The sequence below is a fragment of the Copadichromis virginalis genome, unplaced genomic scaffold, assembly GCF_057382275.1.
Source record: "Copadichromis virginalis isolate Kocher_CV1m ecotype Utaka unplaced genomic scaffold, C_Virginalis_male_GT1.1 unmapped_scaffold_1, whole genome shotgun sequence".
NCBI classification, from domain to species: domain Eukaryota; kingdom Metazoa; phylum Chordata; class Actinopteri; order Cichliformes; family Cichlidae; genus Copadichromis; species Copadichromis virginalis.
In genome coordinates, this window is record NW_028188589.1 from 8,090,446 (window position 1) to 8,111,747 (window position 21,302).

Consider the following 21,302-nt stretch of genomic DNA (forward strand, 5'->3'; position numbering starts at 1 on the left):
TAAATAACTGTTAGTATCATGGTTGCTAGGCAACCTGGGCAGCGCGACGGAGGTTAGACGTCCCATTTCACGAACCTACGAGCCTCGCACTTCGGCCTTAGCGGTCTTTGAGTACGCGGCCCTTGAGGACTTTAAAGCTGCAGAACCTGAATCAGGATACAGCCATGATGATCTCCAGCCTCGTGCTCGCCAACATTCTGACCTGAGTTAAGAAGACGATCACTGAAATGGTCTCAGCAGGTCCTTTGATGACAGCAATGAAATGCAGTGGTAAGGCTGCCACGATTAGTCGACTAGTCACGATTACGTTGACTATCAAAATCGTCGACGACTGATTTAATAGTCGACGCGTCGTTTGAAGCTTTTTAAGATCCCAAAAGCAGGAATAAGTAGCAGGATTTAAGAGTGTAATAACGGATTGAAACAGAAGATGGCAGCACTGCATGTACAAGGATGCCAGCTGCCGTTAAACCCCGAAGAAGAAGTAGCTGTGTCCCAGAATTCATAGCGCGGCCCAGCGCAGTTTCCAACAATAGTGGCAGCTAGTTAGTTTTAATATTACTCTTATTATTCTTTCTGGGTCACAAAATAAACGTTTAACATATTTTCAGGCGAGAATGTAGCTGTGTAAACCTCAAATATCGGCTCAGTTTATCAAGACATCACATATTTTCAAAAGCGCTCCGACGTTTTCGGAGAAGTCTGTTACCCACTAGCTCGATAGCTAGCCGGGAGCCATGAGAGCACCGGACTCCCGGCAGATCGTTTTCAAACCCACCGCCCTACTCAGGTTAAACATGATATATAAGTCACTTAGATAAACTTAAAAATGTTATTGTTTGGCTTTTTTCAGTATTTTATTTGTTCCTGAGTAATTCGGCTGAGTTTATTAAACTTCACCAAAACAATCTGCACATTTAATTAAAATTTAATAAACTACCATCTTGTCTTTATTTTTAGTTAGCACATACCTTAAACACTTAAAGCTGTAAGCTAATGATAGTTATATAAGAGCAGATGCTGCTGGTGTTTGTTCGTTTGTGGCAGCCCTATGCAGTGGTAAGGCGTTTTGGGGATTAAGTTCGTTTTCATGGCAAAGAAGGACGATGCAGTTCATCTGATCACTCCTCATAACATTCTGGAGTGCAGGCAAAATGCTATTATAAAAACTTAAGCAGCAACTTCTCCAGGTTCCAATATTTATGCAATTCTCAAACCTTTTGGCCACGACTGTATAACCTCTTCTGAAGTTTAGTGGATATTATACATGGTTATGCTCAGGATGTGTCGGCCAGTTTCCACTGGAAACGCCTTTTGGTTAAACTGTCAGCGAGGAATTTGCATTTGCACTGTTACATTTTTATATAACTTTAATGCACATAAACAACAGCTGCTTGTTTCAGTGAAAATACATTGATGGCTTTTTAATAAAGTTGTGCAGCTGTAAAGTATTTTGTCTGGTGTCAATTCTATCGTCAGCTACATCGTTATGGCAAATGTTCAAATGTATATGGTGATAAATATCTTTGGTCATATGGTCCTGCTCTGTCTGTCACCTTCTGTGTTGAGCTCATTGTTTCCTCTGTAGTGGCTGAGCTGAGTCCAAGTAGCTGAAAATGTTCCTCTGCTGCTCCGTCAGACTCTCCTCCTCCTGCTGATCAGCTGGGACACAAAACAGATCTTTGTTAGGCTCCACACTGCACTGAAGAGTCAAAGTGGCTCATATGTTCATCTGACAAGTAAAAGAACACATTTTTGTTTCCCGAGGTGGGCAACTTGTTGGAAACAAACACAAAAGCTTTGAGCACTGATACCTGCCATTGCTGGCATTGAAAGATGCAACGCCAGCAATGTGGATTGTCAAGACTCAAACCAATCATCAAGCAAAGACAACAGGGATCATTTGTTTCTGTTTATTTAGCATTCACAGCATTTGTAGTTGCCTTCTGTGCAGGGGAAGTCCACGCACACTGTGTGGTACCGCCATCCGCAGAAGGTGCATTCAACCTCTGTAAGAGAAACGAGATTGTCTGAGACTGAAATGATATTCACTAAAGAAGTGGTGATTTGTAAAACTTCAAGTGTATGATAAGGTGAAAACAAATACACAACTGCATGTCATGTAGTTGAAGGTTTTTTTTCTTTTGGAAGACCGGAAAACACTGAAAGTTACAAATTAGTCCTTTATTTATCCAGGTAAAAAAAAATCTCATTGAGATTAAAAATCTCATTTCCAAGAGAGACCTGGCGTCATGGCAACACAAGTCACATACCACACAGGTATATAACATTTAAAACAAACACAATATCCCAACATGTGTAACAAATGTATTGTGCTTGAAACAAATTCAGAATAGGTGATAAAGCAGCTGCACATGTGTGTCACGAGTAAATCTGGCTGTATAACAAACAGAAACAAGTGATCCTGCTGTCTTTGCTCAATGGTTGGTTTGAGTCTTGACAATCCACATTGCTGCCATCTTTCAATATGTTGAATGCACCAGTGTAAGTGCAGCCACTCAGACTCAATGTGTTCATAGAAACAGGTGCAGATGTGTCACGAGTTCATCCAGCAGTAGCTATGGCACGTGGCCACAGGGGGCAGCAGTGGACTGACCTCCATTCGAGACTGCTCCAGCTGCTCTGTGACAGTCAGTAGATCTGCTACAAATTGCAGATCATATGCAAGTTTTGGAAATGACATTATAAATATTCCTAACTTAGCCACGGCAGCATTGTTGATGTATTACCTATATACTACAAATTATTCCACCTGCTGAAAAGTGGATCTAATGTGGGCGGACTCACACTTAGCAAATAAACCTGTGATGTGAGAATGTAATCAAACTGTTGATCAGAGGCAAAGTAATTTAAAGTTTATGATGCTATCGTCTAATGTTAGCTGACATGATGTTAGCTTGTAAACTTATGTTGTTGTCTGGGTCTCATGTCTGATCTGATGATAATAACTGTGACAACACAGAGATTAAATAAAGGACGTTGGTGGGACTTCTTATGTTAGAACTACAACTTCAGTTAAGGAGTGAGACGTAAGGTGACAAGGAGAATGAAGAGAATGAGAAAGAAGTAACTGGGAAGAGAAAATGAAAACACAAATTTGAAATGATCAAATTTGTGTTAACAGATGATGGTGATTTTAAAAATTCAAGTAATTTAAAGGTTTTATCCTATTTGTTGTTGTTTTTTTCATATTCTTCTATTTGCAAGAGGTTATTAATAAAACAGGTTCTCTTTCTGGTTTCTCTTTTTGGACGCACTCTCTACAGCTTATCACATCCAAAATGGGGGATGTCAAGTACAAAACCTCGACAGAAACAATCAGCAAGAATTTTAGCATCAGTCCAAAATAAAACTGTCCAACTACAGAGTTTTAAAATCCAACTAAACTATGAACAGAGATCTTTTACAAATAGGCTATTGATGAGATGATAGTGGTAACAAAAACGTACACATCCGCGCACACAGACAAAATGGCGGGAGAGCGTTTAACGGTCGACCTCATGAGTCCGTTACCGTGAACTATGGAGCGGCAGATTTGTGCTGGAACTGAGCTGCACACAGCTGATGTTAGCCAGGAAACATTACACACTGCTAACGTTACCTTCACACGGAGCTCCACACGGAGACGATCAGCGTCAGGCACAAACACCAAGTTCAGAAAAGAGGAACTTTGAGCAGGAAGGAAAGAGTCAGAGCGCCGTTTGAGGACACGTTTACAACCACGAACATCAGAATCTGTCTGTGCTGCATTCAAGTGCAACTTGGAAACTCACTAATCTCTGTCATGTTGTCCAAAGATGATTTATTTCTGCTGGTTTTCCTGTTTGAAACACAAACATGTGTCAGCACTTTGTTGTTCTTCACCCTGCAGCATTTGAATATTTCAGGAGTAAACTGATCATAAATTCATGAAGTCATGACTGAAAGTGCAGACTGAGAGTGGATCACATGATGTTTGAGGTGTGTCATGTGACATGTTCAGTATTGTCACACATGTCTAGATTGTCCCTGATATCATAACTGCTCAAACACTGATGATTATATTTGAAGAATTATTCCTGATGGCAGCAAAGTTTGAATGGAGCTCTCTGTCTGTGCTGATTTGTCGCCCTCTGGAGGTCAAAGCACAAACTGCATGATGTCACTGTAACCACCACGGTGACAGGAAGTGTTTTTAAATGATGAAACATGTCAGTGATGCTGATAGTGTGTTCATCACAGACGTTCAGGCTTCATGTTGACATGAATCAAAGTTAATGTCATTATGGACCAAGGACAGTACTCTGGGTCTCCTGCAGAACAACTCGAGCTGTGATACCTGAATGAAGAGCCTCTGCTGCTTTAAAGAAGGAGGCTCGAGGCAGAGGTGAGGTGCAGACCAACCAGCTTTTATTCAGCAACTTTAACAGAAGGATGAGAAAAATAAAACTATACAGCACAGTGATGCTGACTGAAGCCACAGCATTAAACTAAACAAGCATCGGATCATCTTTAACAACATCTAATAAATAATGACAACTATTTAATCCTGTATTTCCTACAATAAAGCCTGTTCAGATATTTGTTGCTGATGGAAATGTAAAAGGCTCCCAGGAACCAAAGGACAAAAACAGAGGCAACAGTCACAGCTGCAAAGGATCCCCTAACACATAAACTGGTTCGAAGATATTTTCTAGCTCTGCAGAGGAGCTTGATTGCACGGACAGTAAAAAGTGGATTCAATAACAGCAGCGAGCGCTGAGTGATATAACGGTGCTGCGAGCAGCAGTGCAAAGGCTTACACAGAGACAGCAGCTACACTGTGTGTGGATGTGATCCACAGTCACAGCTGTGGGTTTCAGTCAGTGTGTCTCTAACTTCATGGTCACATTTCAAAGCTTATTGGAGCCAGAAGATGTTCAAGTAAAAGATTTATTGCTGTACTCGTCTACCAGGATAACAGGAGGTTCATAAAGCTGTGTAATACTTCAGCTTTACAACATGGAGTAGTAGTTGTGTCCCTTTGTGTTTATTAGTGTGTTCACACGTCTACTTTAACTTCACTCTGTAATGAAAGGATTCAAATCACTGATAAATACATACATGCTGACTCTGAGTCTCAGTGAAGGAGGAAAGGATGGATGAAGGCAGCCTAGTGTGGGTCATGTGTGTCCAGCAGTCATCCAGGGCCTGGATCCATCTGTAACAGGAAGACAAAGTCCAGCCTGTAATCATCCTATCAGGCACAGCGTTTCCATCCAGCATCCTGACGACGCTAACAACCCGTCAAACGTCTCCTCTGGTCCACAGAAGTCACACTTCCTGTGTCATGTTTACCTTTTTAAGTGTGCTATTCAAGCCTGTGTGACCAACTCTGACTCTCCAGATTCCATCCTGGTCTCTGCTGCAGCTTCTTCTACACGACTGTTTTCTGTATAATAATATCTGCCTTTCCCGTCTCTGTCCCAGTGTGCCTGCCACTCGTCCTTCATCTTTACCTTCATTATACTCTTCACCTCACTTTCACTGTATTTTATAGTCAAACCTGCACGACTTCTTCTTGCTGCACCTTTTTAAACTCATCGTCCTGTTCATTGCATCAACACCGATATTCACAGGGAGCCATAAGAAATCCACTTCTATCCCTCTGTGTTTGATTCTATACAGTAAATGAAGTATATCAAAAACAATATGTTGCCTAGAGTCTGAAGACATATCACCTGTGCTCACTAGCACGCTGCTAGAGTCCCAGCAAACCACATACCTCCATATTAGTGCGTCCTCCACCCAGTTCAAGCCAGTAACATCACTACCAGCTCCCAGTATAAACTGCCACATCATCTGTAATTCTTTTACTCATCACCAAACTTATTTGTGGGAGAACAAATGCAGCAGCCGTTCTTTTATCTGACAGTGTTGACGCATCAGTAAATATCCTCACATGACCTGAGGACTTTCCCACTATATGAACCTGCTTTTAGTCGCCCCTCCTCCCTCGCCACAAGCTTCCTTTACAACATAACTTATAAAAAACAACTTTATTGACAATCAGCAATAACAATTACAGACAGTCTAGAAGAAGAATCACATGATCAAGGAGCAGAAGTTTATGGTTTTAATAGCTTTTACATTTTGGGAAAGTTTTAAAAACATTGTTTGGTTTTCTTTCTAAAGCGTTGAAAGGACGGCTTTGCATCAGAAAAGTAAGATCAGCAAATGAATCCATTAAAGTTCTTTTGCCTTGTTTGCAAAAGAAGCCAAACAACATTTGTGTTACAAAGAGAGACTTCAGAACAGATCAAAGATCACAAACATCAGGCACTGATGGAAACAGCCAAACACAGAAACAGAGGCACCAGCAGGTGAAGGAGGCCTGTTGTAGAAATGACTCTGAGTGCTCAGGTAGAAACGCATGAAGAACCAGTGGGTCTAATATTTGGAAACCAGTCTGTGTTTGAGCGTCCTGGATGAAACACAGATCATGTTGCAGAGCGAGGACGTCGTCTTTCCTCCCGAGTGTGTAACTACAGGACGTGTGCAGAAGGTTTAATCGTCCTCCTGACAGTTACTGATGAACGAGTCCTTCAGGGAGGCTCCAGGATCACTGTGGCTTTTACCAGCTGCTGCTAAACTGAGAGGTGTTGCTGCTTCATGTGTGAAGATGTTTGCATGGCTTTAACAGTGCAGACGTTCCTCATGTGCACCCATTTCATATGTTTTATTGTGATGTTTAGTAACATCTGCTTTCCTCCTTCAGGCAGACGATAAAGTGAGCTCAGCCTTAAACATGTGGAGAGAACGTTTGACCGACAGTCCTGGGACGACTGCAGAACAATGGTTTGTTTTTAATGATAAAGTTTCATAATGGAAATAAATGCTGAGCCTGTTTCATGATGTTGGCCCTGCAGCATCAGGCAGGATTAATACTGTAACAAACATGTGTCACAGTTATAATGACTTTAAATGAAGACTTGGGTTGGATGGAGATGTCAGCTGGATTTGTGCTGACTGTCACTTTAAATGTTTTCTGTTCAGCTTCTAAATCTACTTTTGTATAATGTTTGCTGAGTTTTGCACTTCATGACGCTTTTAAGAAGAGCCAATAAATCCTGACTTTACACAAAAATAAAGGTTTAATGTGTTTAGTGTGACAGTGGAGGAGAGCGCACATAATAAGAGTCATTAACAGAATGGTGACAATTATAATCTGTCTCATTTTAGGAGCAGCTCACAGGCACAACAGACTACAGAGCAACCAAAGCACCAGTTAAACGTCCATGTGACCGGCTTACAGCCAATGAACAATCAGTCCCCACTGTCCCCACCAACATCACTGTACTGGAAAGACTGTGCTGCCATGGTCAGAGATGAACTGGTACTAAAATGTAAGGCAGCTGATGTGTGTGGCCTTAGCAGCACAAATGCATCACGGCTGCAACGCTGCAGTGTGTTTAAACATTTGAACATTTCTGTGGCTTCAAACCAGCAGCTCCTCTGTACTCAGTCGTGTTTGTGTGTCTGTCAAAGTGATTGTTGTCTTTAAAAAGCCTTTTGTGTTGAGTTTTGTGGGCAGTGCCGAGCTTCTCTGTAGTCTAAGCTGAGTCGATATATTTGATTCCATGTTTGGTGTGATTTTCAAAGTCAGCAGCAGCAAACGCTGAACAAGCAAAGTTTGGGCCCATCAGAGACAGCAGTGGACCTGCTGACCTGTAGGTGTTGGAGGTGTTTGTGTGCAGCTGTGGGTCAGTCAGCTTTATTTCACTTATCCATGACAGAGCGCTGTTAGCTGTGAGTTAGCATCCACTGAGCTGTTTCATCTACTCGGTCACTGCCAGCAAGCAGAGCCCAGGGTTGGCTTCATAAGCTGGACGTGGCCTTGCTCAAGGGCACTTTAGCAGCACGTTCCCAGCAGTAACAGAGGGATTCAAACTGGTGACCCTGGAGTAGGAATCACCCAGAAAAGTCACTGTTAGATTTGTATTGTTGATTGTCATTTATGCTTAGAAATATTTACTTATATATGCTTAGAGTTTTGTAATTAGTTGTAGATTGGTAGAGGTTTTGATCCTTGATAGTCTGCAAACTTTGTGTGTATTAGACAGCACTTTGGGAGCATGAGAGGTCATACCGTGTCTTATTGTTTTATGGTAGGATTAACGTAGTTGCGTTTGTTCTAGTCTAAGTGCTCTTTGTTTAGATGAACTGCAGGACTTCCTCACCGTGTTATCTAGGATGAACCATCTAGGGTGAGGGGGAGGCTACCCTCTTCCTGACCAAGGATGTTTGACCCTTTGATCAGCAGTCCCCACACACACACACACACACACACACACACACACACACAGGCAAGGTACTCTTTGTTTGTATGTAGACGTCGTATGTTAATGAACTTATGCATATTCATGTAACCTCAATAAAAGGACAGTGATATGGGAGAACGGACGAGAGCTACTGGGGTCAAGCGAAGGAACGGCGCTCTGTCTGGTTCTCTCCCGTGCACGAGTACCATGAAGAAGTTTGCCTACTTGCGTCTTGCTTGCAGTGTAATTATATTGACTTTAACGTTCCAGCGGATGGGTTCAAGCTACAAACCTATCATTAATTGGTCCTTCGATGCCGGATCCCTGGAATCGCATTCACCGAGGGGAGGAGGGACACGCTGAAAGACTGACGTCAGCCAGGAAGTTCCTGTGGATTCGCTGTATGTCTTTTCTCCTCGATGAATGGCGATTGGCGGGATTCGAGGCTGATATTACACGCTAAGCAACACCGAGTAAGTTTAGAGTCCAACTCTATAACTGTACGTCTTCGCCGCTCAGTGAGGCGTTGTCCGTGGCCGCTTAGTGGGGCTAAAATTACGTCTTCGCCGCTCAGTGGGGCGTTGTCCGTGGCCGCTCAGTGGGGCTAAAATTCGCCGTCTAAGTGGGGCGATGTACAAAGCCGCTCAGTGGGGTTTTTTGTACAGAAGCATTAAGTCGCAGAGTTGCGCAGTTCGAACTTTTTTTGGTTCGCCGTCTTAGTGGGGCGAAATACAGACCGCTGTGTGGGGTACTGTAGTGAGTTCTCCACCGCTCAGTGGGGTGTTGAGAAGTTCCGCGGGGTCCAGATTGTGCTGGACAGTAGGCCTATTTTGTGTTGTTGTCATTGTCGTCGTCGTTGTTGTTGTTGTTGTTGTGTGTGCGGAGCAGAACATGTGGTCTGTGACACCGACTGTTGTTGTTATCACGGGTTTCTAAGCAACCAAGAGTGAGTCGGAGGGAGACAGACGTTTGTGCTGGACTTTGCTCCTGGCAGCACAAAGTATTTATGTAAAAAAGAGAGAGAGCGACGGCTCCACAGCTGCGCGGGTTCACGCGAGCGCGGTCACGCGGACCTGAGCCGTGCGGTTAATCGCAGGCTTATAAATGGAAGAGATTCAAATGTTAGAAGTTTTCAGAAAACACACCAGCCTTGGAGAGCTGTGGAGAAGGCCAGCCCACATCAGCAGCACTTAAGATATGCTCTGGTGAATGGCTTTCCCCCCACCCCTTGCTGACACAATGTTTATTCTTTAGCTTGCCCTGATCGACAGCAGCCTGTGTGCCAGACCATAGATTTAATTGAGGTGGATAGTTGTTAAAAGTAATCTACATTAAGCTTGTGGTTGCTTAAATTCAGTACAATGACATGTGAGGTGAAGTGATATAGGTAAATATTTAAACTCATGAAGTGCATAGGTGCACTTGACCTGTGTGGAAGACGGTCGTCTTATTATGAGCCATTGTTGAGATATAGAGCACATCTGTGAAAACAACTAATATGCTCAACCCTGTATGAAACATCTAAAAATACATGATGGAGAAGCTGTGTTGAATATGTAAGTGTAAGACTTTGCCACTGTGGGCAGAGCATGCAACTACTGTGTGATGTCGCGTTGCAGTTTTGTTTTTGTTTTTTGAGCTGATGAGCAAGCTACACATTATCAGATCAAGAGCTGTCTGAGAACTACTCAAAGAGAGGGAAACAGAGAGTGTGCAGCGTTTCCATGAGCAGTTTTTCTGCACCTTGACTCGTGTGTGTGTGTGTGTAGCATCAGCATCATGTTTTTGGTTATTTGTTTTGTTGGATTAAAAATAATTAAATAAACTGGTGATCATGCTTATGGATCACCATGGCACATATCTCCAGCCATATGATTTATTTATGCAGATGAAAAAGTGAGTGTGAATGTGTCTGACATCACAGTGTTTTTGTGCACTGTGCAAAAGTGATTGCCTCTGATTGTGAGTGAGAGCGGTGATTTTGCAGACCACCAGCTATTGTGAAGAAAAAAAAAAAAAGAGTGAAAAAGAGACAAATTACTACATTGTAGACGAAGAGAAATAATCATAGGAAAAAGGTTTTGTGTTGATCAGCCGAAAAACAACTACAATGTCATTTTCTGCTTTTAAGAAAGGATTGTTCACACAAACACAGACAGAGAGAGAGAGAGAGAGATGTGTGTTGATTAAGCAGTGATGATAATAATGAACATGTTTTAGTTTGTCACTTTCAGGTGAAAAGCAGACCTGAATCAATTTTCCACATGCAGCGGTCGGAAGAAAGTTATAGTTTAACATCATTGGAAACATGCAGGCCAAGTTTCTGGCTGACTTATTTACAGTGCCATGTGTTTCTCAACCTCACAAGCGAGCTCACTCCTCCCTGAAGATAAGGAATGCAGCTCCAAAGCAATAACATGATAAAGAGACAGCAGCAAGTCCTGAGCACAAAAAGTCCCAGCAAAGCAGCAGCAATGTGGATAAACAGCAGCAGAAGAAGAAAGCAAACCCATCTTCCTGTCTGATTGGTTGAATTTCACGGAGGGGCGAGCAAGATGGCAGCGTGAAGAGGAGTTTTTGTTTGAGTTCTCAGCACGAGACACTTATTTGACGTCTTTCTGGCCTTCGGGACTTTTTTGGAGATCAGCGCGCTAAACTTGCTGGATCTGAGGCCAGGGTCTGCGGCGGCAGCATGTTGAAATGCTCAAAAAGGACTGAGTGACTCGGGCAAGCCACATGCGGCTAGCGACATGAAAGAAATGGACCCTTCATGATGCGTTCAACGTGCCAGCGCTGTGGTGGGAAAGGCTCCATCATAAACACGCCCTGCGCCCTGCGCCGAGGTTCAGGCCAAGAAGAAGAAGACGATGACTTCCAAGCCCAAGAAGGTCGGCCTCAGCGTGGGCGAGCTGATTGTGAAAGCCGTGGCCGCTTCCAAGGAGCGCAACGGCCTGTCTGTGGCCGCTCTCAAGAAGGCTCTGGCTGCCGGAGGCTACGATGTGGACAAGAACAAGGCCCGTGTCAAGACCGCCATCAAGAGTCTGGTGGCGAAGGGCACTCTGGTGCAGACCAAGGGCACCAGGACCTCCGGATCCTTCAAGATGAACAAGGCTACTGAGAGCAAAGCCAAGAAGCCCGCCGCGGCCAAAGCCAAGAAACCGGCAGCAGCTGCTAAGAAGTCGCCCAAGAAGGCAGCAGCAGCACTTCAGCTACTAGACAGGACAAAGCTGAAGGAGAACTGCCGGGACTGTTGAAGAGGGAGAGGACAAAAGAGTGAGAGGACAACAGAGTGAGAAGACTAGGTGAGAACACATAGGAATTATTTAATGTGGGAAATCAAAATTTGGGTTAGCATACCTGGGAACTTTTCAGGCATAAAGGTCAAAAAGGGGGGAAATGTTAGATTTGTATTGTTGATTGTCATTTATGCTTAGAAATATTTACTTATATATGCTTAGAGTTTTGTAATTAGTTGTAGATTGGTAGAGGTTTTGATCCTTGATAGTCTGCAAACTTTGTGTGTATTAGACAGCACTTTGGGAGCATGAGAGGTCATACCGTGTCTTATTATTTTATGGTAGGATTAACGTAGTTGCGTCTGTTCTAGTCTAAGTGCTCTTTGTTTAGATGAACTGCAGGACTTCCTCACCGTGTTATCTAGGATGAACCATCTAGGGTGAGGGGGAGGCTACCCTCTTCCTGACCAAGGATGTTTGACCCTTTGATCAGCAGTCCCCACACACACACACACACACACACACACACACACACACAGGCAAGGTACTCTTTGTTTGTATGTAGACGTCGTATGTTAATGAACTTATGCATATTCATGTAACCTCAATAAAAGGACAGTGATATGGGAGAACGGACGAGAGCTACTGGGGTCAAGCGAAGGAACGGCGCTCTGTCTGGTTCTCTCCCGTGCACGAGTACCATGAAGAAGTTTGCCTACTTGCGTCTTGCTTGCAGTGTAATTATATTGACTTTAACGTTCCAGCGGATGGGTTCAAGCTACAAACCTATCAGTCACCTTATGCCAGAAGTTTTAGTGAGACGGGAACAACATTACAGCTCTGATGTCATTGACCTGTGCAGTGAGGACATATTGAACTGTGAGGACACAGCTTATAGGTTCAACACTGACCCTGGGTCAGCATGTGCAGGTGACATGGTGTTGGTGTCACCACTACAGACAGCTCAGGTTCAACTGGTTCTTCTTTGATTTGCTTCTATAGCACAAAGGTTGACACCAGTCTGGTCCAGTTAGCATCTGAATCCATAAACGTGTGAGCTCGTCCCACCAGAGGACGTCAGCATCATGGGGATAATGTCTACAGCAGGAAAACACAGGGACAGTTGGGTTTGCTGCACATCTGGAACACACAGTTAGCTCAGATGTGTTCATGTCGCTAACACCAATACAGTGACTGAGTGCTCTATAGCAGCTAATGCTAACAACTGTAACACTGCTGTTTGTCATGGTTTTCAGACCAAATGATAACAAAACGTTGGGAAAAGTGAAATATTGGAACATGAAATCATAAATTATTACATTTAAACAACAATAATACAGCTAAATTTCCCCTGTTGGCTCATAAGCTGCTCACCTGGATGCTACATCAGTGCAGTCCTCTCTGAACATTAGTCAGCGTGAGCCCCACCTAAAGGGGACAGAGGGATTAGTGAGTTGCATTAGTGGGGCAGGAGAGAGTGAAGCAGGGGAGCCAATGTCACTGCGATACGACTCCTCAACACCACCCAGCCTGCCCCACCACTCATAATGAGTCCTGCTGTGCTCTGTAGCAATGATGCATTTTATGTGTGTGTGCCAGGTTAGTGCTGTGGATTCAAAGGAGCACAGTTCCACTAAACAGGAGATCAGGATAAACCCCAGTAACCAACCCTGCCCCCGCCATCACATATTCTCAATCCCAGCAGAGGCCAGCCCCACAATGACATGCCACACGTGATACACAGCCAACATTACTGTTATAATTACATGTTTCCTTTATTACTTTCCTTTCAACCTCTTTATTTTGCACCTTAAACTTTCTTTGGTTGCTACAAGCCACAAAGTCCTTTATGGTTTGTCTCTGTTGTGTGGAGGGCTGTTTTTAAGAGCTCAAAAATGGGTGTATCAGAGTCAAACAGGCAGCACAGTGGAAAAGTGGTTGGTACTGTTTCCTGACAGCAAGAAGGTTCTGGGTTCAAATCCAACATCTAAGCTGTTTGCATGCTCTCCCCATGTCTGGGTCCTCTCTGGGTTCTCTGGCTCCCACAGTCCAAAGACGAGCAGTTAGTGGGGTTAGGTTGATTGGTGTATGTGCCCATGAGTATGAGTGTACACGGGTGTTTCTCTGTGTTAGTGACAGTCTGACAGAAGGCTGCATCCCTCAGCCTCATGTGGGCTGTGTAGCCCCTTTACAACTGCAGTGAGAGCTCAGACCTGTTTCTGGTGGGTGGTGGACTCCTCCAGGGCTTCCCCTGATTCCCCTTCTGCCACAGAAGACTGTGGCCTCAGAAACTCATATCTGCTTTTTGCAAATGAAGCGAACCTGTTGGCTTCATCAGCAGGGGCGGATCTAGAAGGGTGGCATGGGGTGGCAAGTGCCACCCTAAAATGATCCCTTGCCACCCCAAGTACCTCCCCAGTTTTGCATATGACAGTGTTGTTTATTAAAATAAGTTTAACAGTTTGAGCGTAGTTACAGTCAGCAGTGAATATAAATGCTAGAACTGGATATATTCCATAGTGTCCCCCCCTCCACATTAACAAATGGTTCAGCCCATAGCAGGACGGCTTTTTTCTTGTTTTCAGCAGCAAGCGATGCTTATGATTGTGCCAGAGCACATTTTGAACAACACCATGGGAATTTCTGATTTTACACAGGTGGGTGGATGTTACACTGTGGAAATGAAGGAAGGTGAGTGCTATTTTAAATGGTTGTAGAAAATGAAAAAACAGCAGGTGTATTGGCTGCATTTTTAGATAAATAGTTGTATCTGTTTACAAAATGTACAATTTATATTTGCATTTCAAGTTATAAACATTTACCCAACACGTCTGTGGTTTTTTTACAGTAAAAAATACTGCTAGGATTTTAGGTTCTTTGTGTGATTTCAGATCAGTAATAGTTACATTAATAGTAATAGTAATACTAATGCAGTATGTCAGTGAAAAAACAACTAAAGTCAGTTGAGCTGAAAAGATACCAAACAAAGCAAGAGGAGGAAAAAATAAAATGAAACAATCTGAGGGTGAAATACAAACGTAAACTCAAAGGAGTCACAAATGTCCGGTTGTGTTTCAGACCTCAGAGGGTGAATCCAACAAATCATGAAAAATGAGGTTTACATGTTTGTTCATGACAGTGCAGATTTCTGACATTTTGTGTAATTTAAGCTGCAACAATGTGACTGTTTTCTAACAAAAACAGTGAAACTTAAGTTAGACTTGTGTTTGTAAATGAAGCGCCCCATGTTGTGTAGCTTTCTGGAGTTTATACTTATTGGGCTACATATGTATTTAATATACAGGCTGTACAGTACATAACATCAAAACTCACATGTTTCATGTAACTAAAGTGTGTAATCATGTGGGTACAGACAATAATTAAGTTATAGACTATATTTATATGAAAAACGTGCATACTTACTGCATTTGAATCATTTTAACCACATGTAACCACCTGCATATGTGTTTGGGGGGAAAGGCTTTGATTTTGCCACCCTAAGAAAATTTCTCTAGAGCCGCCCCTGACCATTTCACAGGATTTGCATTTAAAGATGCAACAAGACTAAAATGGTTAGGGTCAGGAGGTCAAAGGTCAGAGCTCCTGTGGGTCTGAGGGCGGCCTCACGCTGGAGAAGGATGAAGGAGTCTGACCTGAGCCAGTGTTTGACATGAACACATCAGCACTGCTGTCAGTGAGCCTAACGACAGCCGTTAGCATCATTTCAGTGTTTCAGTCATAAAAACACTTCCTGTCACTGTGGTGGTTACAGTGACATCATGCAGTTTGTGCTTTGACCTCCAGAGGGCGACAAATCAGCACAGACAGAGAGCTCCATTCAAACTTTGCTGCCATCAGGAATAATTCTTCAAATATAATCATCAGTGTTTGAGCAGTTATGATATCAGGGACAATCTAGACATGTGTGACAATACTGAACATGTCACATGACACACCTCAAACATCATGTGATCCACTCTCAGTCTGCACTTTCATTCATGACTTCAACAGGTTGAAACGAGCTTTGAAGAAACATCAGTGAAATAAATCTTTCATGGATTCATGTGAGCAGCAGATGAACTTTGTACCAACAACATCTTCAATAACAGAGTCTGAATGAAGCTCAGGTGTTGATGCTGCTCACTGATTGGACGCTTGCTTTCAGCTCTGCTCTCAGTCTTTACTGCACAGGTGAAGGTAGAAAGTGTGACTGGATCTATAGACTGGAAACAGAGAAACATGCTGAACATTTGAAGCTTTGCAGCAGAAATGTTCATGTTACAAATACAGCAGAGCTGATCTGGGATCAGTGTGTTCACACCTGCAGCTACAACAAGGTTTCATGTCTCCACACGTCAGCATGTGAACTTTACTCTGACTCAGTCTGAGCAGTCAGACGGCATATTTTTAAAGTTAACACATCAGCACACACAGAGCTGAGCCCCTCCCACCTGTGCTGAGTTTCAGGTGGAGTCCCGCCTCCTTCCAGGAAGCAGCTCACCTGTGTGTCCGTGTTTAGTGTCCAGGGGCCCGTTCTTCGTACGTCGCTTACTACATCCAAGATCAAATGACACATCCAAGATCAAATCATCGCGCTAACCGTGAGCTCGCTAATCCGGTTCCCCGAACACACCTGCTGTTGACGATTACTACAGCTGGACGCAGGAATGTGACATCACTGGGTGTCGTAAAAGGGGCTACGCATCGATAGTAGAAACATTGATCGGCAACCCGCTGATTGGTCGGCGAAAATGTCGAAGGGGCGTGCTCGGTATTTTCCGGCAGCAGAGCAAGAACTCATGAGTGAGGGATTTCAGGAGTTTCAGAGTTTAATTAAAACGCAAGAGAACACTGCAAAGGCTGCAAAAGCAAGGAGAGAGGGCTGGCAGAAAGTTGCTGACAAATCAAACTCGTAGGTAATTTAATAATAATAATAATAATGGATTGGGTTTATATAGCGCTTTTCAAGGCACCCAAAGCGCTTTACGATACCACTATTCATTCACTCCCACATTCACACACTGGTGGAGGCAGCTACGGTTGTAGCCAGGCTGCCATATCGCGCCATCGGCCCCTCTGGCCAACACCAGTAGGCGGTAGGGTAGATCTATCATATGACACTATATTGTCCAATATCATATGGCATTATATTATATTATAATATGTTATATTATATCCCCTTTCACATTAGAGCCACAACAGGACCCACAAGAACATGGGAACAAGTAAAAGTGGAATACAGGAGTATTCTACAGAATGGTAATATTTATCTCTTAGATTGCTTTGCGTCTCTTGGCAAGGTAATACTGGCCTGTAATACTCTGTTAGTTTGTTCATAACAGCAACCAAGAAAAGGGCAGAGGAAAAAAAGACAGGTGGTGGTCCTGCACCCCCTCGTCAACAAGTTGGTTAAGTAAATAATACCCTCACGGGAATATCGATATCTCTCTATGAGCACACTGTCGCGCTGAGCTAAAGGATCCTGTCTGTCCCGCAATATACGCTGAATTCTGAGGACTCTCCTTATCAATCTTGCACCTTCCGCAATGGGTTGGTCGCGTATACGGACAGGACATGGCTGCGACAGGCTTCCCAAATCCACCTTCGCTTTTATAGCCGTGGTCTCTCATCTTGATTACACGAAGTAATTTACAATTACTACTCTGAAATATGAATTACATCTGTAATAATCACATACATGTAATAGAATGTTAATAGTTCATTTCCCTTTTTTAGGAAATGACCTGTATGTATCTGTGTGACATCAATAAAAGGATCAAGTGCTGCATTATCTTTAGTTACATTGATAATATTTATTTATGGTGAAACAGTGGAAAAATATCGCTGTTGCTTTCGTATAAATGAAGCGGACATACCTGCGTGGCCGCGATCTAATCCTGTTTACATAAAGTAAACCTGCTCCCGAGCAGGTTTACGCTTACGGCTCTGTTACTATGACAGCAAGTCCCGGATGAGCTTCGGGGAACCGACTGATCCAGGATCACGCGAAATCGTCAACAATCTAATCCGGCTAACCTACTTAGCGAGGTACGAAGAACGGGCCCCAGGTGTGGAGTGGAGCTTGTTGTTGGTGTGAAGAAACTGTAAGTTTGCTTTGTTTCCTCCTTTAACAGTTTGTCTTTAGGAACTTTACTGTTTGTTCAGCTCGTGTTTGATTTCTTCACACAACAAACTGTGTGTGTTTGTATTTCCGGTCTCTCCATTAAAGTCAGTGTGTAATGTTTCCTGGCTAACATCAGCTGTGTGCAGCTTAGTTCAGCACAAATCTGCCGCTCCATAGTTCACGGTAACGGACTCACAGCTGGACCAACGAGGCCGAGTGTGTCCGCCACTCTGAGCTACGTTCGTGTTTGTGTACTTGTAGTTTGTATTTTGAGTTCACTCAGAGCCCACAGAGGACGCAGCGTACGTGATGACGTCACAGCCCTTTACCTCCTTTACTGTCACTGTGATTAATATTTACACACGAGACACCTGACAGCATGTTAATGCTAAGCTAACACTAAGCTAACACTAAGCTAGCCAAGAACCCAGAGTGAGGTTAAAGCTGAGTAAACACTGACCCCAGACCAGCACCGTGATAAAGTGAGCTGCTGCTGCTGAACTTGAACAGGTAACAAAGTGATGAGCAGTCAGGCTGCAGGTTTCTACCTGTTCATGTTTCATTAAACATTAGAGACAGACTGCTGTGTACATCTCATCTCTATCCAAACAACCTACAGTCCACAAACACATCATGAACCAGTGCTCTGGGCTGTGGTCTGTCCCCAGTTACATGGATCAGCTGGTTCCCTGGAGGTGACTGCTGCTGTGGTTTGGAGCGGATGAATAAACCTGAACTGAATCAGGTGTCCAGTTACTTTTGGTCCCTTTAAACCAGGCTGTCACATGTTCAGGATGTGAAACTCCTCCTCCGTGAAAACGGGTGTGGGTCTCAATCAGCCAAGGTTTTGGGTGAACCCATTGTGAGATCTAGCCCCACGCTATCATGTGATTTCCTGTGATCAAATGTCCCAGGATGTGAGTGGGCGTTAAGACGTCCATGTCCCTCATCAAGCAACTTAAAGAAGTCCAGACGCTTTTCTTTCCAAGCTCCTTCAACAACATCATTCATAGAACAGCTTCCAGCTTCTTTTGCTCGGCTACAGTTTGGATGGATTTGCATTTAAAGATGGAACAAGACTAAAATGGTTAGGGTCAGGAGGTCAAAGGTCAGAGCTCCTGTGGGTCTGAGGGCGGCCTCACGCTGGAGAAGGATGAAGGAGTCTGACCTGAGCCAGTGTTTGACATGAACACATCAGCACTGCTGTCAGTGAGCCTAACGACAGCCGTTAGCATCATTTCAGTGTTTCAGTCATAAAAACACTTCCTGTCTCTGTGGTGGTTACAGTGACATCATGCAGAAACATATGTTCAGTGCTGAAACATTTAAACGCTGCAGGAAGAACAACAACAAAGTGATGACGGATGTTTGTGCTTCAAACAGGAAAACCAGCAGAAATAAATCACAGCCTGCCAGAGGTTTGGAGTTTCCGAGGTGCAACTGAATGCAGCACAGTGTTCCAATGCTCCTGATTGTCCTCAAACGTCTCTTTGGGTGTTTCCTTCCTGCTCAAAGTTTAATTTCACTTCCTGAACTTCGTGGAGTGGAGCTTGTTGTTGGTGTGTGAAGAAACTGTAAGTTTGCTTTGTTTCCTCCTTTAACAGTTTGTCTTTAGGAACTTTACTGTTTGTTCAGCTCGTGTTTGATTTCTTCACACAACAAACTGTGTGTGTTTGTATTTCCGGTCTCTCCATTAAAGTCAGTGTGTAATGTTTCCTGGCTAACATCAGCTGTGTGCAGCTTAGTTCAGCACAAATCTGCCGCTCCATAGTTCACGGTAACGGACTCACAGCTGGACCAACGAGGCCGAGTGTGTCCGCCACTCTGAGCTACGTTCGTGTTTGTGTACTTGTAGTTTGTACTTTGAGTTCACTCAGAGCCCACAGAGGACGCAGCGTACGTGATGACGTCACAGTCCTTTACCTCCTTTACTGTCACTGTGATTAATATTTACACACGAGACACCTGCAGAGCTCTGACGCTAAGCTAGCACACAGCATGCTAACACTAAGCTAAAGCTAGGCTAGCCAAGAACCCAGAGTGAGGTTAAAGCTAGTGATGGGCAGATGAAGCCTCATGAAGCACTGAAGCTTTTCATCCAATTGGTTCACCCCAACGCGAAGCTTCTTGAAGCTTCATTTGCTCTAGTAGGACACCTACTGGACGTAAAAATATTAGTTGGCATGAATTTGAAGAGTGTGGCCTTTTTGCACACAGCCTGTAAATGTCAACAACAAAAGGAGTGTGTAAAACATGTATATTGTAGTGATGCAGTGTACTGTGTATATTTATACTGGCAGTATGGAACATGATTATTTGGAAATGCCTAAAATGGAAATGATCATATACTGTGAGGTGAGGTGTGGACAGTGGTTGTGCTTTTGTAACATTGAGGCAAGGACAGTGATTAGTGTTTAGGGGACACATCATTGGTTTTTGTTAAAAAGAAACAGTTTCTCCACTGTGGCAGGTCGTAGGCGATTTTTTTTTTCTAAACTGTCTCTAACTCTCACTAACCGCAACTCTCCATCAAACGCCCACATTTTGTCTGAGGGGTTTATATCGCTGTCATAGCTCGCGGCAAAGTTCGAACCGCTTCCTGAACCAGTCACGTGGTACAGCCGGGCAGCGAGGCTTCGGACGTCATCATTTTCAGCCCCTCCCATAAATGAAGCAAGCCTCGATACGCGCTTCGCGGAAACGCCCCCTCCATTACTCGACACACGCTTCGAAGCCTCGATACAGAACGTCCCATCACTAGTTAAAGCTGAGTAAACACTGACCCCAGACCAGCACCGTGATAAAGTGAGCTGCTGCTGCTGAACTTGAACAGGTAACAAAGTGATGAGCAGTCAGGCTGCAGGTTTCTACCTGTTCATGTTTCTACAGTAGAATCACTTTGAAGTGTCTTTGTGCTGTTTCATCTTTGATTTGTGTTCATAAACACTCAGAGAAACATCACGTGACCTCATCAGGATCTGTGTTGGTGTGTGGGGCTGTACCTCAGCTTTATGTTGTTACATGCTCATTTGTTCATTTTACACAGTAACATCAAAGTAATGTTATGAGGAGTAATGAAGTAACGTACTCCATTACTTTTAATCAAAGTGTTCTGTGTAATATGTGTAATAATGACTGTTTTGAGTAATGACCAACACTGATCACAACAAAGAGGAAATGCCTCCAACATGCACAAACATTTGAGCCACAACATGCAGTTAATGTGCACAAATGTCTTTGATATGCTGCTCAGTGATGGTGGTGACTGTCAGAGCAGAGCTACTGAGAATCAATAAGTAATATCAATGATGGGATCAGAATCACTAAATTCTTCTCATCCCTGTCAGTATCATACATGTGCTGTATAATGTGATAAATGTAGAGGTGCTGGCTGTTCTCTCACTCTGCTGTTTAGCTGTAAAGGACGCCTCCCTGCCTTTGTCTCATTCATGACCTTTAATAGTCTCTTCTAACATGCAGAGATCTGTATGATCTGTTTCATAGAGTCTAACCAGCCTGTACAGGTAACAACAACAGTCACTGCATCACTGACACACAAACGTCATCTCTGTCAATAACAACATTCATACATGGAATAAAAACACATCAGTGGATCATTGCTGGAGCTGATGTTTGTGCTCC

The 21,302-nt window shown here is 43.5% G+C and overlaps 1 pseudogene; it reads left to right on the top strand.

Moving 5' to 3' along the window:
• The first annotated feature begins 10,096 nt into the window (after positions 1-10,096).
• On the top strand, positions 10,097-11,647 carry LOC146679732 (histone H1-like; annotated as a pseudogene).
• Positions 11,648-21,302: the final 9,655 nt, after the last annotated feature.